The following is a 14,774-nucleotide window of genomic DNA, read 5'->3' as shown; positions in this document are numbered from 1 at the left end:
GGAATAAAGTCTTTTTACAACATGGATGAACCTTGAAAATATTATGCTAAGTGAAAGAAGCCAGTCACAAAGGACCACTTATTATATGATACCATTTAAATGAAATACCCAGTATAGGCAAATCCAGAGACAGGAAACTGATTAGTAGTTGAGGGAAGAGGGGACATGGAGAGGTTGGGCTTGGAGAGTGATAACTAAGGTGTGTAGGGTTTATTCTGCTATTAAAAAAAAAAAAAAAGATGTTCTGTGATTGATTGTGGGGCGGATGCACTACTAAAAGCCATTGACTTGTACACTTAAAACGAATGGCTGTATGGTATGTGAATTATATTTCAATAAATCTTTTTTTAAAATATCTGATCATTTTTTGCAAGACAACTTAAGTTCATTGAGAGAAGAGCCAAACATATAAAATATATCAGTATAATTTGGCTATGTTTTCAGTTTACATTTTAATAATTGCTGTTGTTGGAAAAGTGCTTTTGAAATGTTTGTTCTGAAAAAGCAGTTTTCATCTTTTGGATGGATAGAAAGTGCCACTTATTTGTTCTCCATTCAGTATTACCAGTGAGCAGCACAGCCAGAGTTATTCGAATTATTTGGTGTGTAAAGTAGAGAAATGTAGCTAGAATTACCTTTAAGATGAAGTCTTACTAAAAAAGGGAAGCTGCATTTGGAAGTACACTTGATCGTATAGATCTAAGATAGTATTGGCTGGTTATTGAATATTAACAACATGTGGATCACTGTTTCACTGGTTTTAAAGACAGAATCATTGTCTTCTGTCACTTATCTCAAAATGTCAGTTAAAAATTGATTCACATAGCATGAGTAGGAAGCAAGTTACATGTAAACTGGTAGGAATTATTAAATTAAATTCTTTTCTTTTTCTTCCCAAGTAAGAAAGCTGCATAGAGGCTAAGTAGGTTTGTAAAGAACTGGGATTATGATAAGTAGCTTGAAAATGAGGGTTCTTGATATAGCATATCCTTTATAGGTTTGAGCTTTATATTGTTCTGAATAGCAAAATATGATATGAGCAAAAGTTTCCACCTTTCAATAAAGGTAACAAAATTTTAATCAAGTTTTAATAAGTAGAAGAGAAACCATATAAAACAAAGTATTATATTCTAGAAAATAATTGTTTATAACTTTAAGGTTGAAAGGTAACAATGCTGGAAGTTTAAATGGCAAAATATAGTATTTTAGATACTGTCAGTATATTGAAGTTGTATTTTCATTAAATTGGGTCAAATGCTAAATAGCTTTATTTTTTTCTTAAAAAACAATTTTTTCACTGTTGTTTGAAATTATGTAGACAGTCATAATGCATACGATTCCTTTTTAAAATTTAACTTTTATTTTATATTGGAGTATAGATGATTTACAATGTTACGTTAGTTTCAGGAATAGAGCTAAGTGAGTCAGTTATACATATACATATACCGATTCTTCTTCAGATTCTTTTCCCATATAGGCTATTTCAGAATATTTGAGTAGAGTTCCCTGTGCTATACAGTAGGTCCTTGTTCATTATCTATTTTATCCATAGTAGTGTGTAAATGTTAATCACAACCTCCCAACATATGCCTCCCTACCACCTTTCCCCTTTGGTAACCATAAGTTTGTTTTCTAAGTCTATTAGTCTCTATTTTGTAAATAAGCTCATTTGTATCATTTTTTGAATTAGTTTCCATGTATAAGTGATATCATATGATATTTGTCTTTCTCTGACTTACTTCACATAGTATGATAGTCTCTAGGTTCATCCATGTTGCTGCAAATGGAATTATTTCATTCTTTTTTATTTCTGAGTAATATTCCGTTGAATGTATGTACCATATCTTCTTTAGTCATTCCTCTGTCAATGGACATTTAGGTTGCTTCCATGTCTTGGCTATTGTAAATAGTGTTGCAGTGAACATTGGGGTGCATTTATCTTTTCAAAGCATGATTTTCTCTAGATATATGCCTAGGAGTGGGATTGCTGGATCATATGGTAGCTCTATTTTTAGGTTTTGTTTTTGTTTTTGTTTTGTTTTTGGCTGTGTTGGGTCTTCATTTCTGTGCTAGGGCTTTCTCTAGTTGTGGCAAGCGGGGGCACTCTTCATCACGGCGTGCAGGCCTCTCACTATCGCGGCCTCTCTTGTTGCGGCGCACAGGCTCCAGATCCGCAGGCTCAGTAGTTGTGGCTTACGGGCCTAGTTGCTCTGCGGCATGTGGGATCCTCCCAGACCAGGGCTCGAACCCGGGTCCCCTGCATTAGCAGGCAGATTCTCAACCACTGTGCCACCAGGGAAGCCCTAGGGTTTTTTTAAAATCTTTATTTTATTTATTTATTTGGCTGCATGGGGTCTTAGTTGCAGCACACGGGATATTTTTGCAATGTGCAGGATCTTTGTTGTGGCGTGCAGGATCTTTTTTGGGTTTTTTCTTTGTGTTTTTTAATTGCGGCATGCAGAATCTTTAGTTGTGGCATGTGAACTCTTAGCTGCGGCATGTGGGATCTAGTTCCCTGACCAGAGATTGAACCTGGGCCCCCTGCATTGGGAGTGTGGAGTCTTACCACAGGACCACCAGGGAAGTCCCTCTATTTTTAGTTTCTTAAGGAATCTCCATACTGTTCTCCATAGTGGCTGTACCAATTTACATTCCCACCAAAAGTGTAGAAGGGTTCCCTTTTCTTCACACCCTCTCAAGCATTTATTGTTTATATACTTTTTGATGATGGCCATTCTGACTGGTGTGAGGTGATACAACATTGTAGTTTTGATTTGCATTTCTCTGGTAATTAGTGTTGTTGAGCATCTTTTTATGTGCCTCTTGGCCATCTGTATGTCTTTTTTTGATTGTTGTTTTGATTGGGTTGTTTGTTTTTTTGATATTGAGCTGCATAAGCTGTTTGTATAATTTGGAAATTAATCCTTTGTCAGTTGCTTCATTTGCAAATATTTTCTTCCATTCTGAGGGTTGTCTTTTCATTTTGTTTATGGCTTCCTTTGCTGTGTAAAAGATTTTCAGTTTAATTAGGTTTCATTTGTTTATCTTTGTTTTTACTTTCATTACTCTAGGAGGTGGGTCAAAAAAGATATTGCTGCAATTTATGTCATAGAGTGTTCTGCCTATATTTTCCTCTAAGGGTTTTATAGTATCCGGCCTTACATTTGGGTCTTTAATCCATTTTGAGTTTATGTTTGTGTAAGGTGTTAGGGAGTGTTCTAATTTCATTCATTTACATGTAGCTGTCCAGTTTTCCCAGCACCACTTATTGAAGAGGCTGTCTTTTCTTCATTGTATATTCTTGCCTCCTTTGTCATAAATTAGGTGACGATAGGTGCATGGGTTTATCTCTGGGCTTTCTATCCTGTTCCATTGATCTGTATTTCTGTGTTTGTGTTAGTACCATACTGTTTTGATGACTGTAGCTTTGTAGTATAGTTTGAAATCAGGGAGCCTGATTCCTCCAGCTCCGTTTTTCTTTCTCAAGATTGCTTTGGCTATTTGGGGTCTTTTGTGTTTCCATACAAATTTAAAAAAATTTTTGTTCTAGTTCTGTGAAAAATGCCATTGTTAATCTGATAGGGATTGCATTGAATCTGTAGATTGCTTTGGGTAGTATAGTCATTTTCACAATATTGATTCTTCCAATCCAAGAACATGGTATATCTCTCCATCTGTTTGTGTCATTTTCAGTTTCTTTCATCAATATCTTATAGTTTTCTGAATACAGGTCTTTTGCCTCCTTGGGTAGTTTACTCTTTTTGATGTGATGGTAAATGGGATTGTTTCCTTGATTTCCCTTTCTGATCTTTCATTGTTAGTGTATAGGAATGCAAGAGATTTCTGTGTATTAATTTTGTATCCTGCAACTTTACCAAATTCATTGATAAACTCTAGTAGTTTTCTGGTAGCATCTTTAGGATTTTCTATGCATAGTATCAGGTCATCTGCAAACAGTGACAGTTTTAACTTCTTCCTTTCCCATTTGGATTCCTTTTATTTCTTTTTCTTCTCTGATTGCCATGGCTAGGATTTCCAAACTATGTTGAATAATAGTGGCAAGAGTGGACATCCTTGTGTCATTCCTGATCTTAAAGGAAATGCTTTCAGTTTTTCACCATTGACAGTGATGTTTGCTGTGGGTTTGTCATATATGGCCTTTATTATGTTGAGGTATTTCCCTCTGTGCCCACGTTCTGGGGAGCTTTTCTCATAATCGGGTGTTGAATTTTGTCAAAAGTATTTTCTGCATCTGTTGAGATAATTATATGATTTTTATTCTTCAGTTTGTTGATGTGGTATATCCCACTGATTTTTGTGGATATTGAAGAATCCTTGCATCCCTGGGATAAATCCCACTTGATCATGGTGTATGATCCTTTTAATGCGTTGTTGGATTCAGTTTGCTAGTATTTTGTTGAGGATTTTTGCGTCTGTGTTCATCTGTGATATTGGCCTGTAATTTTCTTTTTTTGTGGTATCTTTGTCTGGTTTTGGTATCAGGGTGATGGTGGCCTCGTAGAATGAGGTTGGGAGTGTTCCTTCCTCTGCAATTTTTTAGAAGAGTTTCAGAAGAGTAGGTGTTAACTCTTCTGTAATGTTTGATAGAATTTGCCTGTGAAGTTATCTGGTCCTGGACTTTTGTTTGTTGGATTTTTAATCACAGTTTCAATTTCAGAACTTGTGATTGGCCCGTTCATATTTTCTATTTCTTCCTGGCTCGGTCTTTGAAGGCTGTACGTTTCTAAGAATGTGTCCATTTCTTCTAGGTTGTCCATTTTATTGGCGTGTAGTTGTAGTAGTCTCTTATGATCCTTTGTATTTCTGTGGTGTCCGTTGTAACTTATCCTTTTTCTATTCTAATTTTGTTGATTTGAGCCCTCTCCCTTTTTTCTTGATGAGTCTGGCTAAAGGCTTATCAATTTTTTTTATCTTCTCAAAGAACCAGCTTTTAGTTTCAATGATACGAGATTTTTCGTGTTTCTTGAGGTAAGATTGTATTGCTATAAACTTCCCTTTTAGTACTGCTTTCGGTGTGTCACATAGGTTTTGGATCATCGCATTTTCATTGTCATTTGTCTCTAGGTATTTTTTGATTTCCTCTTTGATTTCTTCTGTGATCCATTGGTTGTTTAGTAACATATTGTTTAGTCTCCAGGTGTTTGTGTTTTTTACATTTTATTTTCTGTAATTGATTTCTACTCTTAGTGTTGTGGTCAGAAAATATGCTTGAAATGATTTCAAATTTCTTAAATTTTCTTATTGAGCCTTGATTTGGGACCCAAGATGTGATCTATCTTGGAGAATATTCCATGTGCATTTGAGAAGAAAGTGTATTCTGCTTTTGGATAGAATATCCTATAAATATCAATTAAGTCTGTCTGGTCTAATGTGTCATTTAAGGCTTGTGTTTCCTTATTAATTTTCTGTTTGGATGATCTGTCCACTTTTGTAAGTGGGGTGTTAAAGTCTCCCAGTATTATTGTGTTACTGTCGATTTCTCCTTTTATGGCCATTAGCATTTGCCTTACATGGGTGCTCCTGTGTTGGGTGCATATATATTTACAATTGTATCATTTTCTTTCTAGATTGATCCCTTGATCATTATGTAGTGTGCTTCCTTGTCTCTTGTAACAGTCTTTATTTTAAAGTCTATTTTGTCTGATATGAGTATTGCTACTCCAGCTTTCTTTGATTTCCATTTTCATAGAATACCTTTTTCCATCCCCTCACTTTCAGTCTGTGTCCCTAGGTCTGAGGTGGGTCTCTTGTAGACAGTATATATACAAGTCTTGTTTTTTTTAATCTATTCAGCCAGTCTGTGTCTTTTGGTTGGAGCCTAATAATCCATTTACCTTTAAGGCAATTATCGATTTGTATGATCTTATTGCCATTTTGTTAATTGTTTTGGGATTGTTTTTGTAGGTCTTTTTTCTTCCCTTCCTCTTTTGTCCTCTTCTCTTGTGATTTGATGACTATCTTCAGTGTATGTTTGGATTCCTTTTTCTTTTTAGTGTGTATATATCATAGTTTTTTGATTTGTGGTTACCATGAGGTTTTGATATAGCAGTCTATATGTAAACAAGATTGTTTTAAGTTGCTAGTCTTTTAATTTCAAATGCATTTACAATATCCTACAGTTGTACTCTCCTCTTCTCATAGTTGCTGGTTTTGATATTGTATTTGTGTGTGGATGATTTCCTTTCCTTCCTGTATGTTTGCTTTTATTGTTGAGCTTTCCTGTTTGTAATTTTCTTGTTCTTTTTGTGGCCTTTTCTTTTCCATCTAGAGAAGTTCCTTGAGCATTTGTTGTAAAGCTGGTTTGGTGGTGCTGAATTCTCTTAGCTTTTGCTTATCTGTAAAGCTTTTGATTTTTCTGTTGAATCTGAACGAGAGCCTTGCTGGGTAGAATATTCTTGGTTGTAAATATATTGTGCCACTCCTTGCTGGCCTGTAGAGTTTCTGCTGAAAAATCAGCTGATAACCTTATGGGAGTTCCCTTGTATGGTTTTTTTGTTGGTTTTTTTTTTTTTTTTTTTTGGTATAATACTGAATGTTTATTCAAGACTAGTATGTAAAACATTTACAAATAGTCCCATGGAGGATTCACAAATATTTTAAATTCAGGATGTGGGTTTAACATTCACAGTACATAAGGCGAAAGGTATATCAACTATGTATCTGCAACTTAATGTGAAAGAGAATTTTACTTTAGCAAATACTTTCTTTACATTGAGGAAAATGTCCTTAAACATATCTTCTTTAATTTTAGTATACTCAGAATAGGGAAAAAACAGAGTTTCCTTTTATACAGGTCTCAAGAATTAAATAAAATTGACTCCATAGATCAGGGTGAAGAAACACATGGTAAAGTATGGTTTCAAACTACTTATATTTTTGTTCTCAATTAAATTTCCCCAAATTGATTTTCTTTAACAACGAATAGTCTTTATTCCACTTGATAACATTTTTCATGTTAAGCAACATTATATGCTTGTCCTCTTTAAACATTTAAAACAATTAGAACATAGGGGCATTATCTAAAGTTTCAAACTGACAGAGAAGTCAGTTTACACACCTCCATCTTATGAATAGTGAATGAGAATTTATTCTCATTTGTGAATGTAATGAGAAAAAGTACTCTTACAGCAATAAAGTAGCCCTCCCTCTTTACCATTACTGGAATTCCATCACACAGAAGGCAAAGAAAACAATTCCAGTACTTCAGTACCTGCTAAGGAATCATCTATGGCCCTTGGAGTATATGTATGTATGGACACCCCACACACACACATCTACGTAAGTATGTATGTCTTTATGTATTTAATCAATACAACTGGAGAAATCACATACAACCATGAAAAAATACAATAAAAGCAATAAATGAATACTAAGTGAATGAAAGTTAACATAAGCCATAGGAGATTTCAGAGAAGGGACAGTCCCATGGATAAGAGATTAAGACTTCAAGGTGAAAGTGAGATTTGTTCTGAACCCTAAAGGACAACTATAACTGTGAAAGGCTGGGAGATGAGGGTAGGATATTCCAGCTTCAGAACTGTGAATTAAGATATTTTAAAGACACATGCCCACCAAAGCATTTCAGTAAAAAAAAAAAAAAAAAATGGAGGTCATAGTGGAATGGGGAAAAGAGCAATCTATGGAGGAGACCTTATATGCCTTTAAATTTGAACTCGATTCTGGAATTAACAATGAACCATTAGTGGAATTTTAAACAAAGAAGTGATATGGTCAAAGCAGTCCCTTAAGGTCAAAAGGCAGGTATGCAGGCAGTATTGGATAAGGAAGAGGCTGAAGGCAGTAAGTCATATCAAAATGGTTTAGGAGAAAGTGACAGATTTAATATACTTTTGTTTATACTACTGGCATACAAAGGACAGGGAAGAATGCCAAAAACTCTCAGCCTATCACAGGTATGACTCACTTAACAGCAGTGTGGTTTTTGTAAATCCATTAATATCCAAAGATATTTTGATCATTTGATTCTCAATAATTCAGGGCCCACACTTATGGGTGAACTTCAGCTTCCTCATCAGAGAGCTAAAATCTCTAAAGCAGTATGTATGTAATAGTGTACCTAGCTTCTTGAAGATACCCCAGGGCTAAATGTGAATCTGTATCTCCTAGCAGTGGCTCTCAAGCTTTTTATTGAGCCAAAGAATTACCAGGGAAGCTATTTAAAATGCAGATTTGTAATCCTCATTTCAGACCTACAGAATATACGTTTTTTAAGATGTATCCCAGGTAATTCCTCGAGTCCATCTTAGACAAGTCATTTAAGCTCCCTAGCTTTGGTATCATTACCTGTAATATAGGTACAATATCACTGTCTTACAGAGGTGTAAGAATTAAATGATATGTATTATTAAGTATCCAGGAATAGTTCTGGCACTTTGTAGATGCTAATATAATAGCTTTACCTTCTCCTTAACGTGTTAATTTTGGATTTACCGATACTAGGTTTCTTAAGACTAAAGGATAGTTTCCCAGTAGACTTACACAGTCTCTATTTGTTCTATTAACTAATAAAAGAATATGGCACCTTAGGAGAAGCTTTTCTCTTTCTCTTTCTTTTCCACTGCAAAGAAGGTAGTTATTTGTGGTTTTCTTCTGTCTTTTCTCACACAAAAAAAGACTGGCCTTCAAACTTGGATCAAACAAGCAACACAGAGAAAGTAAGCCAAAATGAGTGAGAGAAGATGAACTATTAAGCCCATCCACTTCCAGAACTCTTCCCTAAAACTTTTCTCCTCTTTTTGCCAGTTTCTTGGCAAATTGGATAAGGCTGTGATGGTTAAGAGTTGAGGCTAGACACAGGGGTGCTGTAGGTGCTATCACCCTTCCAGAGTGTGCTTAACCTCCTGGTTCACAGAGGGCAATGGCATGTATTCACTTGGATGCTAAAGACAAGCCCGTTTCTTGGCCAGGGGGGTCTGACTACATGAGTCAGGACACTGTACAAGAGGCCTCACATCTGACTCCCATTTAGAGTACAGAAGGCCCACTCCTGCAGCCATATCCTACATCCTGGCCCTTTAGTTACTTCTAGGAGGTCTTGTTGGTATATTAAGGAAGGAAAATAGGGTCAAATCCTAGCTTCACCACTGACTTAGCTGTGTAACACTGAATAAGTTATTTAACCCCAAATTCAATTTTCTCAAGTTAATTTGAAGCTGTTCTGTAGGCAGTGGGGACCTGATGGTTTTTGAGGAGGAAAGTAACTATCAAAATTAGCTCCCTTGGGCTTCCCTGGTGGCGCAGTGGTTGAGAATCTGCCTGCTAATGCAGGGGACATGGGTTCGAGCCCTGGTCTGGGAAGATCCCACATGCCGCGGAGCAACTAGGCCCATGAGCCACAACTACTGAGCCTGCGCATCTGGAGCCTGTGCTCCGCAACAAGAGAGGCCGCGATAGTGAGAGGCCTGCGCGCCACAATGAAGAGTGGCCCCCGCTTGCCACAACTAGAGAAAGCCCTAGCACAGAAACGAAGACCCAACACAGCCAAAAATAAATAAAAATAAATAAATAAGAAGACCCCAAGATCACTATTTAAAAAAAAAAAAAAAAAATTAGCTCCCTTAACCTGCTATATAGCACAGGGAGCTCAGCTCGGCACTCTGTGATGGCCCAGTTGGGTGGGATGGGGGATGGGAGGGAGGGAGGCCCAAGAGGGAGGGGATGTGTGTATGATTACGGCAGATTCACTTCACTGTGCAGCAGAAACTAACACAACATTGCAAAGCAACCATACTCCAACAAAAAATTTTTTAAAATTAAAAAATGAGCTCCCTTCCCCCAAAACAGTGGCCCTCCAAAAAAAAAACAGACTAATTTTTTAATTTACATTTTTTCTGTTAAAAAAAAAAACTAGAGTTAAATTCTCAAAGTCTAAATTAGACTAAATATAAAACTGCTATACAACCCACTGAATGGATTTATAGTTAGTGTCCCTCAAAAGTATCTAGTCATCTTCCACCTTTTTCCTTTTTTCTAAATTTATCCTGCTCCAGTCTTCACTATCATCACATGCACTTTATTCCATCAAACATCATTTTTCAGGATCAACCTACCTGAGTAATCATTAAGCCTCTTTAGAGCTTTCCCAAACTTAAATATTGTCATTTTGATTATACACCCCAAAGCATTACTTTCCTCACTTTTTTTGTTTAGTACCAGAATGTTCTAAAAAGAAACAATAAAAGTTGTTTATTTCCCTAAAAGAAAGATCAGTATATCCAATGGCTGTTAAGTTAACCACTTAATAAAACACATCAAAAACTACTCATCCTTATGTTAATTATCTGAAATTAGAACATAATGAATTAGTTAACCTAATACTTTGCCATTTACTTCATGCTTACAAGATTATGCAAGAAACCAAAATGGCTTCTCATAACTTGTTTGCTTTCCAAATACTTCACATTTCAACCCCATATCTATACAGAGAGAGAAAATCCAAACATACTCTCCTTACCTAAAATCAGTAGAGAGGGCTAAAAAGCATTATTTAGGACTTTTTTAGACCTTGAAAAACAGTTACACTTCCAATGTGTATTTAAATTACAAATCAGTTTTTATCCTGTGACATTGCTTCAACTTAAGTTCATCATAGTTAAATTGACTGGGCTACTGCTTCATCTTTCAAGTCAGATGGAGATTCTTTTGCATCAAGCCTCTTATTCAAGATTTCTTCTTCAGCAAAATTGACTGTTAAATTAGGTAGAAGTTCTCCAAGACTACGTGGTATTGTGGTTCTCAATCTTTGTTCCACTGGAGAAAACCTAATTAGTGGTGAAAGAGACCGTTTTCTTTCACCAAGGGACATGCATGAAGATGGTTTTGTATAGTCAATGTTCAAATCTTGAGTGCCCAAAAAGTTAAGCATATCATCAGTTTGCATGTATTGGGAAGTAAGGCTCAATTCTGGTATGTGTCTTTCAAGTGTTTCAGCATTAGAGAGGCAAATTTCTTCCCTTTGCTTGGACAGAGATTTCCTCAGAGCCTCATATCCACTGCAAGTAGCCTGTAAATTAAAGTCTGATTCTGGAGTATTCTGTCTTCCTCCCACAACACCTTCTGGGAAAATGCCACTGTGCAGAGGACTATTTGGTTCCAGTTTAAAATTGGCCTCTGTACTACTGGAGCTATTAAGACTTAAGTGACCAACTTCTTATGGAAGAGTTTCATGTAATATGCCAAAATCACTACCTTTAAAACTGGAACTAATTCCACTTGATATCTGAAAAGAGTTCCATAACATACTCTTATGCATGGAAAGATCTTTGTAAGAAGCTTTCGAGTGGTCTGATATTTTAATATACTCTTCTTCACTGCTACCTATCACATCTCTCCTATTGCCTACAGCAGGGGAGAATGTCTCTATTTGGCTAGTTTCTAAAAGCTTGTTCTGTAAAGCTGTACATTCGAAATCTTGCTTACAAATTATGTCCTATTTAACAAATCTGACAGATTTTGTTTTGTTGGTTCACCTATGCAACTGGTCAGCACAGGTTTCTGAAGCACACACTTGAGGCAATCTGAAACAACTTTCTCTTCAGGCAAATGAGAATGGCTAGAATCGGACACAGTAGTTGCTGAGAAAAAACTGGCCATGTTAAACTCTTTGATTATGCACCACAGGTAAGGATTCTGGCAATACTTCTGTATGTTCTGTATCCATTTGAATTGGTTCTGTACTTCTGTTATCTTCTATTTTGACAGCTTTTCTCCATGAGCTCCTGCTTTCACTTACCAAGTTTTCTGGAGTTCGGGGGATTTGATTCCTTGTTAAGAATGGGTTAGAATCTAGAGAGTCAATTAGTTCCTCTAATATTACTTCTTTTCCTTTAGAAGGCTGTGGTGAATCAGATAAAACTGCCCTTGCAACCTCTTCTACCAGATGATCTTGCTCTTTTTGGAATGGATCACTTTTTTTAGCTGGCAGAGACCCTCCAAATGCACTACTCTGCAATACTTGATGATGAAGAGTCTTCCACTTCAAGTTCTGGTGTTTTCTTAGAAACTGTTTCATTTTTCTCTCTAGGAGTTGTCGACTTTGTGTCCTTTTCAAGTAGTGTAACACTGTTTCTATCTGATGGTGAAATGGGCTGCAACAGGAAAGAAGCAGGGCTGTTGGCTAGATCACATTTAGTTTCCACTATATCACTTGCCCTTCTGCAATCATTTTCCTGGATATGTTGCTTAGGTGTATCTGGAAGTGAAGCAGGGTACCAGGGTACCCAGAATACTCTTCGCATATGCTTCTTCTGAGGCAGGATCAAATGAAAGGGTAGACATAGGTGATAAAAGATCCACAGCTGGAGTCCAACTTTTAATTAGACTGAAAGGAGGTCGAGAAATTCTTTCCAATTTTTATGCCATTCTTCTTGTTTTTCAACAATAGAATGTCTTATAGTTGTGAGATCTTCTTTTATTTTATACCTCATATGCTTCAGATCTGACACTCTTTCTCTGAAATTTGGTCTCTTTTTCGAGGAAGTGAAGGTCTATTGCCAGTCTTGCTTGGTTAGCCTGACGATGTTCATATTTCATTACTTTCAAGATTTCATTTTAAAAACTGAATAACTGTTAAGAGATTCAATTTTCCAGCCTCTTAAACATTTCCTATGTGCAGCTGACACATTTGTTTCTCAATTTTGTCAAGTAAGAGCCTTGGAATATTGATAGCAACATTAGTTCCATCTAAAGTATATTGGCTAACCAGACTAAGGACTGAACTAACAACTTCTCTTTTTCCAAAGCCATGAGTGTTTCATTCATTGAAGCCCACAAAGACCGAACCTTTTGAATTTTCTCTTGTATATTAATTTGGTCATCATAGGGTTCCATTTTTTTAATTTGGTTTTGCTGTCCTATACATTCTGATCTCAAATTTCGTATTTGTTTAACTGATAGTTGTGCATTTTCGGGTAACAATCTTCTCTTTGCAAAATTTGTAAAACTCTGTTATGTGCTACATGGCATCTGGCAATGCACTTGCACAAATCTTGTGGCTTTACGTTAAATATCTCTAAAATGTACAGAAGAATTTTTAGAATGGGTTTTTATATAATTTATTGCAACAAAACTTGCAAAGTGATCCATCAGATGAATAAACTTAGGACCACCAGGAGAAAGAAATAGTGAACCAACAACTTGAGGAAAGCTACTTCCACATTCAGCAGAAATCTTTTTTAACCATTCACAACAATGTTTTCGGAATTCAGTATCACATTTTTGGTCAAATGGAGGCCAACAAAGTTTGAAAACTTCTTTAGTGAGAGACTGGTCAAGGGTTTGAAACAAAAAATAAGAAGCTATCTGAAAGGCATCACTGTTCAACTTGTCAAACATGTTCACTCCGAGGTGCCTGTGCAACATGATCTTTCCACCAGCTATATAGTCACCGAGCCCGGCTCAAAGTTGAGTGCCTGCAGATACATCCAGATATGCTCCTTCTCGAAAGAAGTGACCCAGGCCGAACTCATCTTCGCGGTAGGCAGGGCCCGGCAAAGGAAGAAAGCGCAGTCTCCAATGACTGAGAGGGCCCCTCAGGCTTTTTCCCTACAGGTATCCTGAGATGGCGGTGGCCCCTCCATTGCCACCACCTGATCCTCTTGCCCAGAACCATTTCACCTCACATGCCTCAAGTGGCCTGAGACTCTAAAGTCTCAGGGAATTAGAGCCTCTAACGGTAGTACTGCACAGCGGCCAAAGCGAAGTCACCACCCCTTGTATGTTATTTGTGCTTTCTCGTTGCTTTTAATATTTTTTCTTTGTCTTTAATTTTTGTCAGTTTGATTAACATGTGTCTTGGCCTGTTGCTACTTGGGTTTATCCTGCATGGGACTCTATGCTTTCGAGACTGAATGTTTCCTCTCCCACATTAGGGAAGTTCTTGGCTATAATCTCTTCAAATAATTTCTTGGACCTTTCTCTTTCTCTTTTCCTTCTGGGACCTCTAATAATGTGAATTTATTGCATTTAATGCTACCCAAGAGGTCTCTGATACTGCTCACTTACCCATTCTTCTGCCTCATTTATTCCACTATAGATTCCTTCTAGTGTATTTTTCATTCCAGTTATTGTATTGTTCATCAGTGTTTGTTCTTTAAATCTTCTAAGACTTGTTAAACATTTCTTGTGTCTTCTCGATCTGTGCCTCTATTCTTTTTCTAAGATCTTGGATCATCTTTACTCTGAATTATTTTGGGGGAAGATTGCCTAACTCCACTTCACTTACTTGTTCTTCTGGGTTTTTATCTTGTTCCTTCATCTGGAATATACTCCTCTGCCGTCTCGTTTTGTCTGACTTTTCTGTGTTTGCGGTCTCCTTTCCGCAGGCTGCAGGATCGTAGTTTCTCTTACTTCTGGTGTTTGCACCCTTGTGGGTGAGTTTGGGTCAGGGGCTTGTGCAGGTTTCCTGGAGGGAGGGACTGCTGCCTGCCCACTGGTGTGTGGAACTGTGTGTTGTCCCTCTGGTTGACAGGGCCATGTCAAGGGGTGTGTTTAAAGTGGCTGTGAGCTCAGTACAGCTTTAGGCAGCCTGTCTGCTGATGGTTGGGGCTGTGTTCTCCCTTTGCTGGTTGTTTGGCCTGAGGCATCCCAGCACTGGAGCCTGCAGGCTGTTGGGTGGAGCCAGGTCTCAGTGCCAAAATGGCCACCTCTCGGAGAGCTCGTGCCAATCAATATTTTATGGGGCCTCCACCTCCAGTCTCCTTGCCCCTCCTCTGCACCACAGCCAACCCACACCT

General features: G+C 37.3%; 1 protein-coding gene and 1 pseudogene across 1 annotated transcript in view; one reads left to right on the top strand and one right to left on the bottom strand.

Annotated features, from left to right (window-relative positions):
- Positions 1-14,774, top strand: part of PHYHIPL (phytanoyl-CoA 2-hydroxylase interacting protein like) — a 98,291-nt gene that overhangs the window by 67,992 nt on the left and 15,525 nt on the right. The window lies entirely within an intron of this gene.
- Positions 10,634-13,508, bottom strand: LOC136136537 (HAUS augmin-like complex subunit 6; annotated as a pseudogene).

The sequence above is a fragment of the Phocoena phocoena genome, chromosome 16 (genome assembly GCF_963924675.1).
Source record: "Phocoena phocoena chromosome 16, mPhoPho1.1, whole genome shotgun sequence".
NCBI lineage: Eukaryota > Metazoa > Chordata > Mammalia > Artiodactyla > Phocoenidae > Phocoena > Phocoena phocoena.
Note: the sequence above shows the minus strand (reverse complement) of the source record. Positions and strands in the feature narration are given on the sequence as shown.